Genomic DNA, 19,049 nt, shown 5'->3' with positions numbered 1-19,049 from the left:
AATGGTCGAAGAACAAAAAATATAACCATGATCAATCAACAGGGCATGTCAATGGACCACAACATTTTCTTGTCTTTCAGGAGGGATCGGACAATAATTACTTAAAATGTTACATGCGGAGTTGTTGCTTACAAAGCATATACACACAAACTAACTGGTCTGCTTAAGATGCTAGTTTGTGCTAGGTAGTCACAGTATTGGTAATGCTGTGATACCAGTGTTTTTAGTCAACAAACTAAGGCGATGGTTACACTATGAACCTCACAGCGGCACAGCTGTGTCGCTCCAAGGTCTCCCGTGTCCCCGCTCTTCGCTGGCAGGAAAGAGCGGCGACACAGGAGAATCGGGGAATCAACTGTGAATCTGAGGCCAGATCTTCAGCCCCTGATCTGGCATCTTTGTGCTATTCCAGCGACACAAAGGAGCAGGAATGCTACCCTAAGTGGGCACCTGGCAATTCTCCTTGGGCAGGGGAGTTCCCGTTGGTGCTCAGTCAGCCAGACCAGGGGCTGAAGCTCTGGCCTCAGATTCACAGTTGATTCCCTGATTTGTCAAGCAGAGCATGAATAAAGCCCTTATGTTCTTATGAAGGGAGATCTTTTCTCCTGAAACGGTTCTTTATTCGATATGAACAAGATGCAGACAGGCACACTGTAACGGCTTTGGAGGGAAAAAGAGGGGGTTTTGTCCTAACAGCAACCATAAAGATCTGAATCAGTGGCCTAAGAGGGAGGGAAAAGAGGGAAGTCATGATAGTGAGAAGTGCTTTACTGAAGGAGAGAACAAATAAAGGAAAGTACTGCTGAAGGACAGAGGGATAGGGGCTGCTGAAGGAAGGACAGACAACGAGACAGATGGAGAGGATTGTGAACTGAGGGGACTGCTAGGTTCTGAAGAGGAAGAAGGAAGAGAGGGGACTGTGACGGGAAATGGAAAGGGCAGGACAGGTGCTGAAGGCTGAAAGTAACAAGGCATGTTTCCAGACAGAAAAAACAGGCAGTGGTTAAAAGAGGTTATAACACCCAGAGGAGCTCGTGCCACGCCCTCAGGCTTTTAGCCAAGGAGAGAGAGATGGTCTCTCTCACATCATTTATTTATCCCTGGAGTATAGGGACCAAAGGATTGATCCCAGAAAAGGAAGGAGTGTGGCGGGGGGGGAGAAGAGAGAGAGAGAAATGAGGAGGTTTGCTTTTGGAAGGAAACAAAAGGAAGAAGGGACGGGACAACTCTCCTTTATGTCACTTCTCAATCACCTCCTGCTCCTCTCCTGATCTAGACAACCTTATTATTTGCCTAGCCTCCACTTCTGCGAAGCCAGCCTCTCGTCTCCTCCTCTCCTCCAGTTCTAGCATGGAGGAGCACCAGGAGCTCACCTGTGCCAACAAACCTCCCACTGGACACCTCCCCTCCCTGTGTCCTTCAGCCTCCAGGTCCTCTTTCTACCCAGACAACACAACTGCTATTCCTGGCTCTTTTGGCCACGTGTAACTAATGCATGTTGTATGCAAAGAGATTTATATTTTTCAAAAAAATCTTTCAGCCAGAAACTACAGCAGAACAGACTTCTCCCTCCTCCTCCTACGCCCATGGCTTTTGATAAGAGCATAGCAGCAGGCGTTCCATGGAGCTGCCTTTTTTGTTTCCACTTCATAAATTGTTTCCCTATGTACCATATCCATGAAATCAAACTATATGGTAGGAATGAGCTTTCTAAATATTTATGACATGTTTAAAAAAAAAAAAAAGCTGCAAGAGGAATTTATGACTCACCAAGGAATTGCTAATCTAGGACTGCTTCATAAAGTATTAAATTTGTATCATTTTTCAGAAACAATGTTCAGATTTTAAACAATTATCTTGGACCTACAGCATGCAGGCCAAAAGATCAATATCACTATGTGTCACCACAGTTACTGACAGAACAAAAACAGATAAACAGCCTTCTGTTGGAGATGGAAAATATCGAGTTACCTAGAGAGCTGGATGCTACCCAGGCACTGCTGTTATAAAAAGAGAAGCTAACCTTAAACAGAAAAGGAGTACTTGTGGCACCTTAGAGACTAAACAATAATGCAGTTATTGACAGAAGTATTGTTTCTGTACTCTCCATATTTATAATCCATATAGTGCACAATTAAAGGCATTTATACAGTCTTGCAAGCACTCCTAAGAACTACAGGAGTTTATAAAACATGCAAGATTGTTCGCAGATTTCCAAGAGTGCAGCGTTCTGCCCTCCAATCTCATTTACCTCTCAAAATATTTGGCACAAGAAAAGAAAATGCCTATATTGTAATTCAATCAGTAGGCTGACACCAAACTCTAAAAGATATTACTTCAACCACCTTGTCTCACACAACTTCTCTGATCTAGCCTGTCTGAATTGGTGGTTTAAATTAGGCACAAGAACATAGGAAAGCCCAAGATTTTCTATGTCTCTCAATAGTCTTCCACCCTTTCAAATTGGGAGATCCCACAGAATTTTAGGGACAAATTTTGCTCCCAGTTACACATGTGCAACTCTATTTAAATCTCTTGATATAAGTCTATGAGAGGGCACTGGTTGAGATGTGATTCATCCCTTTAGCCATTAGTACTTTCCTAAACACCACTTTGCGATGTGTATTAAGAGATGGACTTGAGTCAGAAGAGCAGATCTAATTATATGACACTCTGTATCTGGGGGAATGTTCAGAGCTGGACTGGATTTGGGTCCCAATCTTTGGGAGTCTCTCCCACCCCAGAACATGCTATGCTTTGTTGCGAGTAACTTGAATGAAGACTCCTTTTTAAAATTTTATGTTATCTGACATTTTAACTGTACTGCAAATGATTTCATGGCATGGAACAACAGTTGGATAGAAAAGAGCCTCTCTTTTGAGTATGAAGAGCCGTCAGGAATGCAAGAGAGCGCAAAATTCTGGCTTCAGTGAAGTCAGTGACAATTTTACTACTGACTTCACTGGGGCCAGGAAGGCACCCAAAGTGCTGTTTCAGGTCTTTGCAATTATACTTTTTTTTTTTTTAAGTTTAAATCAATTGGTAAATATGCTATATAGAATACCATCACAAGTGAACCTGGTAACACTTCTTGATACCAAGGAAATGGAACATCTAGAACAGGAACATAGGAATTGCTACAGCAACACATAGTCAAGCATCCTCTCTCTGACAGCGGCCAGTAGCAAATGCTTAAGAAAAAAAAATTTCCAGAAGCGCCATATAAACTACTATAGGGTAACCCACCTACAGAGGAAGCTTCTTCCCAGCCATCCCCTCCTCCCAAATTGCACATGGGTTGGACTGGTATCTCAAGTGTGAGGTTTGCATATTTTCTACAAAAGATATTCTATTTTTGCTCATGTATCTGTGGCATTGTCATTACCTATTTAAATGTGGAATCCTATTAGTCTCTTGGTCACAATATCTAGTAGCAGTGAGTTCCACACATTAAAAAAATACTTTCACATACGGCAAGATTAATCAATTTTAAATTTGCCTTTAAATGTCATGCAGTGTCCTATTTCATGTTTTCTTGTAATACAAAGGACAAGAGATGCAACATTCACTATTTTATGCACATCTTATGGTCCCTCTTATTCATCTTTCTAAATCATGATCTGTTTAGAGAAGGATACAAATGATAAGTATTTTTGCACTCAAACAACCCACTCAAACTGCAAGTTTGTGACATTTAGAAGTTTTTGCAGCATTCTGACTGTTGCCTAAGCAACAGATGGTCTCTTCAATTACAAGAAATGCACGTACTTTATTTAATTTGCTGCCCTTAAAAAAAAATTTAGATTCCAGAAGTACAAGCACACATTTATTATGAATTATTTGCAGAGCCCCACTGCATCAGGCACTAGATACATATGTAAGAGACAGTCTCTGCCCCAGAGTTGTCTCACAGCAGACAACATTCTGTATTCCTGCAGTATTTTGAAGATGTTTTGGGGAGAAACTCATCTGAGCAATTAAACTGAACTTCGGTGTACATCAGAGTCATCAAAAACCATACATACATGCCCAGAATTATCCTTCTGGTTAACTGCATCCCAACATTGTATTTTTTGGGGGAAAACAGTTGACATTTTCAGCTGGAACCTTGTAACCAAGTGTAAGGGAGAACTCTTCAGGAACAAGCTTCCCTGGCATGGTAAGCATTGAGCTACAGAAAAATTTAGGGCCAGAGCTCGTTTGCTTTAACTGAGTTGAGTTCAGTTGAGTTGTTCCATTGAAACCCCAATGTGTAGTGTTAACATGAGTGAAGCAAGCAGGATTTGGACGTCAATAATACATCTGAGTGCTTACAGAGCTTTTTAAAAGCAACAGCAAACTGACTGAGTGGAGCATTTGAAAGTCACTGCCTGTTTCATACATGATCCAGAGCAGTAGTTCTACAATCAGTTAAACGCTATTAAAAGTACTTAATAATGGTTGTCTCATTGCTTTGTTACCCTACACACTTATTGCTCTGTTTACCATCCCTTATTTGGACAAAATGCTCATTGACTGCAATGGTGGGAGTTCTGCCTGAGTAAAGAATGATGAACAGAGCTCTGAGTATTGTTAGTCAAACAATAAAATAGGAACTTTAAAAAAAAATACTGTATGCACTGTGTGCTAGAAAGTCTTAAGCTGAACAGCGACAGGGGATGGACGGATCACTTGAACAAGCCAAGGAAATTCAAAGTGGGGGTGGTCATCAGGAGGATGAATGGTTTTGGTTTGCTATACTGAACTGGGAAGAAGAGTCTCACTGAGAAGCGGAAATAAGCGTGAGAATCAGCTATGGTAAAATACTTTTTTTTAAGCACTTTCAGAACATTGGTGGATCTAGATCCTGGCTTGCTTTGACCCATCCCCGAGTTAATTCTAGTTTCCTAGCACTCCTTCTGATAGATCCACCACTGTCGGGTGCAAACAGAGGCTAGACCACAGGTGTGGCTTTCACACTTACTCTGTCAATCTCAGTAAAAGAATTGGGTGGGGAGGGCGGTTCTCACCACACTTAGGTAAATCTTAGTTTTAGTAGTAGTGGTTACAGCATGGCCTGAACCACCTGCTTTCAGTTAGGCCCTGGGAATTTCTTCAGAGGAAGTTCTGCTCCTGGGTAGTATGTAATACAAAAAGATCTTTGGCTACCCATTTTGAAGTAGCTAAATCTTAAACAAGCCCTAAGGTTAAATCTCTGGAGAGCCTCCATGTAACAGGCAGCCTAAAGTACCCCTTAGTTACGAAGGGCTGGAAAAATTCTGCTGATGGGTGGGAAAAAATTGCCTGCTAAAGCCCATCATACTATAACGTCTTGTGCATCCCATCTGTGGGAGATCCCCAGACATCTGAAAGGGGGCTGTGATCAGTGGCGAATGTGGCAAAGTGCTCTGTATGTTATGTTTCAAAAAAGTGCTCTAATTCTTCACTTTGCAAATGCTACTTAGAAAAGCAGTGATTTGCTCTCTGTGGTATGCATACTCTATGAAAGTGTAATCCATGCATCCATAGTTTTAAGAAACACATGGATAAACATGTGTTGTGGCTCCAAAGACAGCAGAAAGCTAGAACTCTGGATGGCGCACTTCAGTTCAGCCTGGCTGGTGGCTATCACACATGCTGAATGACAGTGGAACGTATAGATACCACAGAATGTCTGAACATTTGGGGGTTTGATCATTCCTTTTTGGCCATTTCCACTGTGGTTTTCAATCATGTGGATTATCAGTGGATGTCATGGCATCTCTCTCCGTGTTGTGGATTTCTTTATTGCAGGAAAGGGTTATCAAAAAAGCACCGTGAGAGTTCAACAATAGCGAATATGGAGAATAAATGGATATTCTGTTGTTCTCATTCTTGCCAGCAAGGGTTGCTGTTTACCAGTGGAATAGCTAAAAACAATGAAGAATAAAAGGAACACTGTTCAGTTTCACTGCTCTGTTCTGTATCAGGCCCCTCCTCCTGAAGAACAGTTTGATTCATCCGTTTAAACTCACGGTGTAGCTTTTTAAAGTGTTTTTTGATAAATGTCTTGAAAACACAAGGGTTGTATATTGTTTCCTGTAAGAACTGAAGAGACATGTGATATTTTGCAGGGTAGATAAGCATATAGCAAATGCTTGTGGAGAAAATTTGTGTGGGGGAGATAACTGCACAAAGCTATTCTTAGTAACAGTTTCTGGTTGTTTAACTCCCCTGGTACTGCACTTAAAACATACCCTAACTCATACGTGCTTTAAAGGTTGTGAAAGAATACGATTTTGACTCGTGTTTTATGTCACTAAAGCATTTCTCTCTAGATTTATATAGAGATCCTTTTGATATTCTTTTATACTAAAGCAACAATACAATTAAAGAAGAAAATGGACAACCAAATCAAGGAAATTCTGAATTTAGACAGGTTTCAGAGTAGCAGCCGTGTTAGGAAAAGGAGTACTTGTGGCATCTTAGAGACTAACAAATTAATTTTGTTAGTCTCTAAGGTGCCACAAGTACTCCTTTTCTTCTTGTGAATTTAGACAGCTTGCCATTCCAATAGCAGGGAAGGAATAGGGTCTAGAGATGTTAGGGCACTGAAGTGGGAATTGGGGGTCAACAATTTCTTTGCTGGTTGTGTTACTAAATCACCAAGACCCTGATTCAGAGGTATATCCCCAGTCAGCAAAGCACTTAAGCACATGCTCAAAAATTTCAGGGATTAGGTTTCATGGGAATTGAAGATTTGGTTAAAGTTAAGATTGTGCTTGAACGCTTTACCGAATTGGAACCTGAATGCCTTTGGGTGAGACGCACAACCGCACTAGGTCTCCATTTCTCCATGTGTAAATGTGCATAATACTATTACTTCAATATAGGCAATGTGAAACTCATTAAAGAACAGTGAAGTTCTTAGCCATCTTTAGCGGAAAAGCACAGCACAAGCACAGCTGTGTCTAAGTACATTTTGGTGTACAAGGTAAGAAGTTTCCTCAGGCACAATGGAGTGGAACAGCAGAGCGGCTCTCTGAGCTTGGGCGTTCTAGATAGAAAATTATTTTAATGGACGCTGTTATTGTTTCATTGCTATAGTTTCTTTCAACGGTTGTATAAAATATTTTTGAAAGGAAATTTTTCAGGAATTTTATTGGTGTAAAAGCTTTGTGGAGCCCATTTTTAAACATAAAGGAGATTGCACTGTGTGCTAATCATCGCCCAACAAAGCGGATGTCGCATGCTAGGGAAGTATGACAGAAGATTACTGAAGAGTATCTGCATGGGACTGTTGAAATTTGGAAGGATTAGCATGGATTTATGGTGGGAAGGAGTACAACTGATGCCATATTTGCTCTATGGATCCTCAAAGAGAAGATCAGAGGAAAAAAAGATGGCAACTGGTATGGTCTTTGTGGACCTGAAGAAGATGCACAATGATGTACCAAGAGAATTAGTTTGTGGAGCTTGTGATAGACAGGTATGCCAGAAGGATATACCCATCTTAACTAAGGGTGGGCAAATGATGGCCCATGGCCTGGATCTGGCCCCATCAGGGCTTTGGATCCGACCCACGGGATTGCCAGCTCCCTGACTGGCCTAGCCCCGTACCACTCCCAGAAGCGGCTGGCACCATGTCCCTGTGGCCCCTGGGGGACGGGGAAGCAGAGGACTCCGCGCACTGCCCTCGCCAGCAGGCGCCACCCCCCACTGGCCAGGGATGGGGACCCGCGGCCAATGGAAGCTTCAGGGGAAGTACCCGCAGGCAAGGGCAGTACGCGGAGCCCTCTGCCACCCCCTCCCCCAGAGGCCGCAAGGACGTGGTGCCAGCCACTTCCGGGAGCAGTGCGGGGCCGGGGGCCTGCCTTAGCCCTTCTGCACGCAACGATGCACGCCACGCCAAAGCCACTCAAGATAAACTGTGTTGGGGTGGAGCCCACATCCCAAACCCCTCCTGCACCCCAACCTCCTGCCCTGAGCCCCCTCCCTGAGCCCCCACCTGCACTATGCACCCTATCCTGGACCCCAGCCCTCTACCTCCTCCTGTATCCCAACCCCTTGCCCTGAGCCCCTTCCTGCACATCGCACCACCTCCCACACACCACACCCCCTCCCGTACCTCAACCCCTGCCCCCGCATGCAATTTCCCCACCCAGATGTGGCCCTCAGCCCAAAAAGTTTGCCCACCCCTGGACTTAACCAATATACAATGGAGTGCCCACCTTAGTAAAAACCATATGGGGCTACAGCAGAGAATTTCCACTAAACTTTGGCTTGAACCATCGGTCAGCAGTGAGCCCTTTTGTGTTTGTGGTCCTCATGGACACAATATATGAAGGGAGCTGCCTAGGAATGCTGATCACTGATGACTTAGTGATAGGTATGGAAGACACTGAGACCCTACCAACCGACTTTGAACAGTAGCAATTCAATTTTGAGCAGGCAGGACTTAGCATGAACATTAGTAAGTCTGAGACTTTGAAAACTGAGGGAGAAGGACCTACCAACAAAGAAATTACAGGCAGAGAGCTAAGAAGAGTGAAAGAATTTAAATACCTGGAATCAATGGTTGCTAACAATGGTGCTCTCCCAAGCAATGTCCCCAATCACACCAAAGCTGCTAGTGCAAATAGAGGACACTGATCCCAGTTCTCGGTGATAAAAAGATGCCAATCAAATTAAAAGGTGGAGTATATAAAATTGTAATTTGACCCATCCTAATGCATGGAGCACAGACTGGGCCAATCACAAGAACATAAATCAGTAAACTCTCCACTACGGAAATTAAGACACGGTGTTGGTCAAATCGTCGGACACTCCATGATAGGAAGTGAAATGAAGTTGTAAGGGGCCTAATGTAGGTTGCATCAACTGAAGACAAGATGAGCGGAATAAGGCTACACTGGTATGGACATGCCCAGCGGAGACCCAAGAGCTACATTGGTAGGATGGCCCTTGCAAGGATTATGGATGGAAGATGACCACAGGGGAGGCCAAAGACTCGATACATAAATCAGACATTAGCAGGCCTTAGAGAGACCAACTTGCATGACAGCCAGGTGTAGAGTCATGAATTTTGAAAGAAGGCTATAAAAAGTCTCAGATCCCAAACAGAAAAAAAGTGGCAGGAAAGAAGAATAAGAGTTTTTGAAAGGAAAAAAGGAAAAACTCATTAACTTTTCTTCTGCTATCTATCAGCTATGCAATCCAAGGGTGCCTCAAAGCACTCTGGTGCATCTTCAGTGACGTAAGGCAGCACTGGCTGGACTACAGACTCAGCCATCATAGGAGAAGCACATTCTTTAGACTGTGAGCTCTTCAGGGCTACGTTTGTACAGCACCAAGCACATTGAGCCCCCAATCCTGACCGTGACCTTTGACAACTATCGTGATATAACTGTTTAGTACCAACGGTCATGCCAAACTGAACAAGAACGCTGCCTGCAGCACACGGCAACAGGCAATGCATTATCAGATCCTAATGAACACCAGCTCACAGTAGTGAAGGAGGAGACTGTGACATTTAGATCACTGGTTCAGACCTAACTTACAGTGACTAAACATTTTTATTTTACCATCTGATGGCTGTTGTGAAATCAGTTGGTCTCAGTCTAATTCCTAGCAGACAGCTATCCACATCAGAAAGCCATCAGCACACCTGGCACCGAGACCGTTTCTGGCGGTCACAGCATCAGAGAGGTCAAGGAATGGATGGGCATGGAGCGTGAACTACTCTCATCCCTGCAGGTGGTTCCTCCAGATCAAGCCTGAGACACCGCTACTGCCTCCAAGCTACAGGAGTTCTGTGAACAGAGACAGAACTTACTGTTCTGGCAAACCAGCATCTTTCACCGTCACTAATTAATGTTTTAAAAATTTTCCCTAACACTAACTAATTCTTTAAAATGGAGTGGTTTGGAGGAGGAGAACCAGTGCAATGAGGAGGCTGTTCCTGGCTTTAATGATTAATCTCATTGACTTCAGTGGCTTTTGGATCAGGCCCTCATAACTGGCCAGCTCCTACTCATTTGGATGCAAGGGATCTCCCCCACCTTACTAGCTTGTGGCAGCCTGCATGGCACAAGGGAACGGAGGAAACACTTTTCCAGTCAATTAAACAGCCTACTGAAATATTAGTTTATGTAACAGAAAATGTTAATATCCTTCTCTGCATCTTGTGAGCCATATCACTGCACCAGTTTTTAAGCACAATCCCCACTACAACCAAGCGTAGAGTTCTGTTTAAAAGCTGATGGCACCAATATCCTTCATATTAGGGGAAACAGAAAATATTTTTTCCTGCTAACCCATCCTCATGACAACAGTCAAAAATACCCTCCAGTAACCCGCATGTGTCAGCAAGCTTCATTTCAGCCCAGAATGTTTGGTATAACAGTTATTTCACAAGCCTCTGGCGGGACTGCACATTCTGGCAATTACAAAACTAACTTTAGAGCGATCAGAAATCTTTCACGTTTGAAACTTAAACGTTTCTAAATTCAGAGAGTGTTACCTGGATTACAAATTTACCTTTTTCTTCCTGACACTGCACAAAATTAAAAAAAAAAAAAAAAAAAAAAGCAGTATTACCACAGACCATCAGGCAGCCTGTCAAAAATGAAACAATGGAAAAGGTTATGTTCTTGGAAGACGGGAGCGCGTCCTAGTACTGAGAGGAAGTTCTTGCTTTAGGATTCTATGCTAAATCACTCTGTTCTGTGCTTTACCCCTCTGAAGTGTAAATGCTGTTACAAAACAAGGTCACATGATTGTGAGCTTTAACTTGGTCATGTCAGTAAAGGGCTGCGAGTCTTGGGTCATACTGCTGCATAAAAAGGCAAAGGAGAACTGTACTGACAGAAAGAACCAGAACAGCATTTATGTCCATGTTCCGTTTCACAGAACATTTTTACATTATTGTGGACATAAAGGAACATTTTCAGAATGTCTTAGGAGTGTTCTGTTTATTCTCTAACTTTCCTTTGATTTAACCCAGTCATTAGATTACCAAAACTTTATTGAAGGCTAAAGAGAAAGACATGCTCTAGTCATCTGAACCAATACTGGGAGCCAGGAACTACACCATTGTAATCACAGTTCTGACACCGACTCCCTTTGTGGAATCAACCTAGTCACCTATCCTCTCTGCCTCAGTTTCCCCCTGTAAAACAGCAATATCTCGTCCCATTCTCACCCACAGAGGAGCACTCAGAAGATCAGATAGTGCTTGTAAAGCACAGCATTTTCCCCTCCTCCTGCGCAAAAAGGATGAAAAGCACTTTTATAAATGTTCTGCGTTAGTATGTGGGACAAAAACAAAATCACCTAATTCAAAATAAAACACCTTCATGAGCCAAATAAAGAAAGAGAATGAATGTCGGATGAAGATACAAATTGGCTTAAAAAAACCTGACAACTCAACATATAGAAAGTATTTAATAATAAACCTCCTGTTGCATGTAAAGACCAATATTAATGGCAATTTTGGCATGAGACACATCTGGACAAATGCCAAATCAAAGCCAGCAGTTATGACAGAGAGGATGACTAATGCCAGATCTAAAGCAAGACATGTTTTCATATGGCCGTTATATTTCTTTGAACGAGAAGTCCCAGCTAATGTCAGTTTTTCCATCAGCTTTGTTTTACCCAACCAGCATAAGCGCATGGAGTTTTGGATTTCCTAACAATAACCTGCTTTGCAGCTAAAATGAGTAGCTAGGACCATCTAAATAGCCTAATACAAGTAAATGGAGGGATAGTTATATATCAGTTCCCAAAATCTTGGAAAGATTTTGCAGGCACAGTTCCAATAGTTTCGTAAATTTATGGCAGGAGAACAGAATGTGAAGCAGGTTGGCATGTTGCTGACAACACATTGAGCATTTGCTATGATTCGTTACCTCAGCCTTGAGGAGCTGTTCAAAGGTCTAATAAAAACTACTCAAGATCTGGTTTGGAAACCAGCATAATGAGAAAGAACGAGAGGTGTCAAATCCGCCCTAACTTCCTTGTTATCTTTATTAAGCTAGCACCCAAATGGCCCTTTTGGCAAGAAGCTCCATTGTGCTAGGCACCGTACAAAGAAATGGACAGTCTTAGTCCCTTGCCCCCATCTTCACACACACCCCTTACATATAGAAATGACCTGGAGGGGGACAGAATACAACATACCAACTGAGTGGTCAAGGAAATGATGATAATACCTACCACTTATACAGTGATTTTCGTTAGTTGATCTTAAACCAGGAATCTTGTCAGGTCTAGTTTTGTGTGTATTTTAAAACATCTACATCCAATCCTAGCCTAAATTTTAATTACTAAAAACCTTGCCATCATTTATCTTTTTTTTTTTATTTAACAAATACAAGAGGTTTTCTATTTTCCTTAAAAATTAATACGGTTTTCTGTTGGATTCTCCCTCCCTGAACCACCCTCAAAAATTTCTCTCTCTTTTTTTTTTTTTTTTTTTTTTTTTTTTACAGCTTACATTTAATATCAATGGAATATCATTTAGTCTGACTTGGGTATTTCCTGAAAGCAATCCTACATTTGATAGTCCTCCAATAAGATATACAACCCCTGCTTGCCATGAATTTCCCATTTGGGAAAGAATAAGTGGGTGGGGAAAGTTCATAAAATTTGCTGTGCTGGTGTCATATGATATCTGATGTGTGGGTATAAGCACTAACATTCTGTATAGTTCCTCTCTCTCAAATAGACTCTTGGGACCTGATCCTGAGGACTACTAACACCTGCAGCTCTCACCGACTTCATCCAGCTTTCTGTCCATCCCAAACTGATTATGGGTGGAAAATGGGATTCCATCGTTTGGACCCCAGACACACCCAAATGAAGGCCAATGCCTGAAAATCCAACCCTTAAAGAATGGTTTGAACAAATGATTTTCATTACTTTTTGTTTTAACATGATGGAGGAAAAATCATGCAGCATCTGGTGCAAGAACATGTAAAACAAACAGAATCAACCTCAGTCTTCCTATCAGTCACAGTGTCTTTTTTTTTTTAAAACTACAAAATACTCAATCATGTGAATCGTTAACGAGAGCAAGCAATGTGATCATATTTCTGTAAGCCTTGTGCTCTCTTTGGACTCAGGGAGACCCTGGAGGCAACACTAGGCAGTTGTGTTTACATCGCTTGGGAGGCAGAGAGAGCTCAAAGACCCTGTCTATGTCCAACAGTTTCCATAAAGATTCTCCTTTACCTTCATTACAATGGACTCTTGTCTCTCCTCTACCACGAAGGACACTAGTCCCTTGTCATGTTGCATCTTAATGTAGGCCCCAGTTCTGCATTAGGATCTGCTAGTATGGGACTCTACACCTTCATGCACTGTCACTGACTTGCCATGATGTAGGATCAGGAAAATTTAAGCTCTTAGGATATGGAGTGAAATCCTGGTCCCCTTGAAGTTGAAGTCAATATCAATGGCAGAATTCCCCTTCAGTGGAGCCAGGATTTCACTCATGGTCTTCTATTGGTCTGTAAAGCACAAGGAAAAGAAAAACTGAAAAGCTTACAGCCAGCTACAGGCAAACACCACACAAATGTGCAAGCACAAGATGTTGTGTCACACGTACAGGGTAACCTGCACTTCAGACTCCTTTTAGTCTCTCTCAGATGACAGGCTTGGCTTCCTGCACCTTACTCTGGGTGAACCCCAGGGTCCAACCCTCAGACTAGATCTCCTGTCTGTGGCTCCCTACCCTGTTAACACAACAGGTCCAACTCCATTAGACACTTGTCAGCCCTTTTGCTCCGTGGGCCAGTGATCAGCACACTGCTTACAGCAACTCAAAACCACCACCATCCAAACAAAGCAATATTCATTCGCTCCCCCAAGGTACAAAGCAGGTACAGCAAAAGGTAACATCAAAAAAACAAGTCTCTACATGCATATACCTCCTTACCTACAACTTTCCTTGCAAACTTAGGTACACTTTATCTAGCCTGGCTAACCCCCATCTGTGACTTGGAGAAGCAGACTACCCTGCTGACAGCATGCTCCCTCTGTCTCTTGTGTGTCTCCCTGCCAGCCTGTCAGCTATTGCGGAAACATCCTCAGCAGTCTCTTGCCACTCACTCAAACCCCACCCTTTTCTGAGGCCAGGGTCTTTTAATGGTTGGTAACCTCCTTTTCATTCTAGACTTCGTCTTGAAAAGAGTCAATGGTTCCCAGCCTGCCTGGTGCCAGGTAGAGGGCATGCACCAAGCAACAGTTGCCTCATTGTTTCCTCCAAGACTCTTATCTGTGTCCTTGTTTTACCTCTCCTGCTTGGTTCCAATGCCACAGAAAGCACCCAGAGGCATACATCTTACTCATGTCCCAGTTTGTCACACCACACCAAACCTTCTGCAGGAATAGCCACACTGGAAGAGCTCATGACTGGAGGAGTTTGAAGGAGAGGGAGGGTGCTTAACTCAAACGGACCGGGAAGCTATCCAAGCACAAAGGGCATCATGGTGTGGGTAAGAAGACACGAAGCAGAGAGTGAAAGAGATAAAAGGAGGTGCTAGAAAACTAGGCTTAAAAGGAATCCAAGGAGGAAGTTGGACAGTGACTTCATCATAGACAACCTGAGGAAGTCAGGGAAAGGATGAGGATACAGGGATATGCTCAGGGCAGCAGTAGTTGAAGAACTGAATAGACTATACCATATACAGACACTTGGCTCACTTTGTTTAGATCAGACAGGAGATTATATCAAGCTTTTTAGAGCAGCACTCTGGCATACCGAATGAAAGCACTTTGTGAGGGACTTTGTTGTTTGATACGTGTTTGGGGGGGGAACCCTCCTGTTTCACAACAATTCCCCTGCAAACATGAGGGAGTCTTCCTGAACCAGCACAACTTCCAACTAGCTAATACCAAAACCCCTGGCTCAAATACCAAGCTGCTGGGAAGAAACAAGTTTTAGATTCAGATGAACTGTTCTGGATGAGACTGTGGTCTCAGACATAATACACCAGCTATTCTGGCACACCCTCAGAAAACCATGAATAAGCAGCCTCTCCTAATTGATGTGAAGATCCTGGAGTGGGTAAGTAACTGCATAACAGTTTCATAAATGCCTTCTAAAAATACCGAAAGCAAAAAAGAACTCAGACATAACCGCTGGCCATTACCAGCCGTGGCTACATGCTCAAGGAATTTAATGCTTTTTGACCTATCTTGCTTGGAGAATGGACCGATAAATTGGAAGACTTCAATGCAGTAGCTGCTGGAGACCAATATGCTGTCATTTGTACTTGGAACCATTAGTTAGATTATTAGATCATGGAACCACTGGATTTAAAAAGTTTGGGAAGTGGTTGATATAGAGAAACTAGCTAGCAAAAGGGATCCCTATTTGACCGCTTAGCTACAGCTTATTAATTACAAAAAGGTCCAGTGTTTAAAAAAAAATTGTCTAAAATTTCCTTTATATTAAGCCATCAAATCTAACTCCCTGACAAAGACATCTTTGAATGTAAGCTTGATAGATGTAAAGGCTGTTAACTCTGACTCCAACTGTCTACTAATGTGTTTCTTTGCTTCTATACTGTGGATGAAATGCACCCCCATACTGAGGTGCAACAGAAGGCTCATGCACAATTTAAGTCCCAGTTCAGCTACATATAGGCTTTATGCTGGCCTTCTGCACAAGGCAGAATTTCACCCTGTGTTATGGCCTAGGAAAGAAAATATCTTTTTAGTTTAATACACAGAGTAAAAGTACAAATTATTCTAAAATAAATCAAATGACTATAAAGTCAGAAGGGCTGGTTCTGCACCCATACTGCTGTACATTGAGTGACTGGTGAAACGGAGCCATATCTGCTGAAGTGGACTAACAAAAACACACCCTTGTCCTCTGTGAAGTCTTTTAGAATGTACAATGCAACACCGTTAGCAAGGGAGCATTTTAAACCAGACAATTTGTGTCCCTGTTCTATAACATACCAGATAACGAATTTCTGTAAATGCCTTTGAGTTCATGTTACTGGATCTGGTTCCTCTGTTTTAGTGACGAATGCATCTGTAAAGGCAAGGATATAGCCTTTGTATCTCTTGTGTAATTCATGGGCAACGTCCACGGGAAGGTGCAAATCCACCTGCATGCTCACCTAGGCCCCCCAAGCAATGGAAGTGGTGTGATTAACCCACATAAAGAGGAAGACTGGATGAGAGGCAGGCTGTTCAAGAGATCTGCAGCCTAACGCAGCATGGAGCTCTTACAGCTCGAGAGTAGAGTAATGGTGCAATCAGAGAAAAGCAGCAGCGCCATCTCCGCATGGATCTCCCATGCTCTCAGTAAGAAGGGTCGATGCGTGTCCTACACCAGCTACTTCAACTTCTATGGAGCAACTGCACAGCCCACAAGGAACATTCTTCTTCCCCACCCAACACTTCAGTACATCTCCCCAGCACTCAGCTCAGTGGCTTGGGCTGGAGTTGCATGTGGCCCTAAATTAAATCCAAGGGTCTCAATTCATTGTATATATCAGACAGATTCCCTCATCTTTGGGTCACTATGAACAACACCCTCTCCCCGCACACATCTAAACCTCCGTGTGCCATAAACACATTTGTGCTAAACAGAGATGCAGTGACAAGCCAATTTCCAAAGTGACAATCTCATCTGCATTACTAATTCCCATTCTAATTCAGAATATTCCTTATCCAGGCACTTGCAGAAATAAAACATTCCCTTCTAAATGCTTTTCATTCACTGAAAAGTATCTAGTACTGTGCAATGTTCATTACACTTACTCTAATTCCTGCACTATCCTATTTCAATCTCTCCCATTACTGAACATCTTCCATGTTTAATTCTCATGGCATTAGATTTGCTGCTCCAAACTACCACTTTATGAACTCCAGAATAAAAGAGAGAGAGATTAATTACTACATCAGATTTTTTAAGTGAGAGAAAAAACCTCCATTAAGAGCCTACAGGAATTCAAAGGTTAAGATCTTAATTCCACAAGTCAAGCACTATGGAGTTAAAGTGCCAATGACAGCTTTAAAGTTACTGTCACAGTTCGTGCGGCCTCACACACACCGGGTTAGCATCTTTCACCAAAGCGTGTATTTATTCTTTTCTTGCAAAGTAACTGCGTAATGCACGCTTACAGCAAGGGTAGGCTTCCCTGCAGCATTCATTCCCCAGCCCAAACTCACCCTCAGGGCTCTCCTTCTGAAATCCCCTGGCTTCCTGCTCCTCCTCCTTATATCCTCCCAATTACATCTTTAGCCCAGTGATTACCACCCAGGTGCTCATAATCCCCCGACAGAAAGGCTGACTGCCTCCAGTTTGGCCTGCAACCTTCTTGAGACTGCAGCAATGTCAGTGGTCGGGGGGTGCCAATAGTACCTGGTCAAAATTCGCGAAATGAGCAAGCTCTCTCACAGGATTAGGGTAAAGTGTAGGGAATCTCAGAGGAGCACTGGACCCTAGAGATGCATGCAAATTAGAGACTCTACATTACATGGATGGATGTTCCCTCAGACCTGCCAGCCAAGCTCCAGTTATGGCATAGATACATGACTTCCTTTAGATAGAGGAGAACATTTGAGTCCAGACAGTCCCATGAATTCCTGAGTCCCAAAATCTTCATTTATAGTGATGTGCTCCTGGGTGGTACCCACTGAGGGCCTTGCAGTTTGTTTTAACATTCATCCACCATCTCCTTTATACATATTTCTGAGCCATGGGCTAAAGGGAGAAAGACTGGGAATATGCCTCAGAGGAAACAAGATCCTTATTAAATCTAATCATGTGCAGGAAGGATGCAACAGAAGCCCTGTGACCATCAATAAGTGCACTGTGTTATTAATACTGAGCATTTATATAGCAGTACTTTACAACCCCTGTGAATAGGCAGCAAAACCTACAGATATTGTGGCTTCATGCTTACCATCCACAGCTATGCTACTGCTTAGAAACCATACAGAAGGAGAAAACATTCCAGCAGGAGCTCAAGGATGCAAACACTGATACCATCTAAAAACATGAAGTGAAGAGAGACTGTAGAATCTCCCTGTCTTCAATTCTTGCTGGGAGCTTCTTGATGACAACAGCTAGTCAAGACCTTTCCAAAACAGACCTGCTTTAGAGAAGAAAGCAAACGCTGTTGGCGTTCTGCTTGTTTCTCAACAGTTATTGGCAAACTGTAGGGAACAAAACCTTGGATCTGTATATGATGTTTGTTTTCCATACCAGACATTCTGACACTGTCAACTGACCAAGACTACCAAAAACCATGTCTGAGCTTGAGGATATAGAGAAGTTTATGCAACTCATTGATGAGCATGATGGAATGCCAGGCAGAACCTCTGCAGGCACCATTTACATACAGTATCCCTTTCTAAGATCAAATGGAATCAAACAAGATTGTGCTCTGGCATGGAGTCTCTTTGGACTTTTCTTTGCAGTGATAACTGAGGAAGCCACCAGAAATCTGTATTGAATTTCTAAGATCTGGCAAGTTATTTCACCTGGAGAGATTGAAAGCCTCCTCAGAAGTAACGGAGCAAACTTCTTTATTGAACACAGGCTGGACAGTCTCTAATTCAAAACCCATTGAGGCAGCTGAAAACTAGAAATTTACCCTCAGTCTGAAGAAAGTTACGGTGAAGTCCTGTGTAAGGCTGCACCTGGAAAAGAACGTGTAAGATCAGTCCTACTATAGCACTAAGGTAATGGATTTTGCTGAACTTGAAGGAACTTTGACAAACACTGTCCCATTTGACTTTGAAATTGTAGCCCAAGTTACAAAGAGGCAAGTCCTGGTGACAGTACAGTGCCATACTGAGTCTAGAACAGGGGTGGGCAAACTTTTTGGGCCAAGGGCCACATCTGGGTGGGGAAATTGTACGCAGGGCTGGGGCAGGGGGTTGGGGTGCGGGAGAGAGCGCAGGGTATAGGAGGGGGCTCAGAGAAGGGGGCTGGGGTGCAGGAGGGGTGCGGACTGCAGAAGGGAGCTCATATATAATTTCTTCTTTCCTGTACGAACGTATAACAGACAAGTTAGCACTGGTGCATCAAAGAACTGGAATATTTTAATCAACAACAT

General features: G+C 42.9%; 1 protein-coding gene across 7 annotated transcripts in view; it reads right to left on the bottom strand.

Annotated features, from left to right (window-relative positions):
• MITF (melanocyte inducing transcription factor) overlaps positions 1 to 19,049 on the bottom strand; it is a 168,217-nt gene that overhangs the window by 127,265 nt on the left and 21,903 nt on the right. The gene's annotated exons all lie outside the window — the stretch shown is intronic.

The sequence above is a fragment of the Lepidochelys kempii genome, chromosome 7 (genome assembly GCF_965140285.1).
Source record: "Lepidochelys kempii isolate rLepKem1 chromosome 7, rLepKem1.hap1, whole genome shotgun sequence".
Classification (NCBI taxonomy): domain Eukaryota; kingdom Metazoa; phylum Chordata; order Testudines; family Cheloniidae; genus Lepidochelys; species Lepidochelys kempii.
Note: the sequence above shows the minus strand (reverse complement) of the source record. Positions and strands in the feature narration are given on the sequence as shown.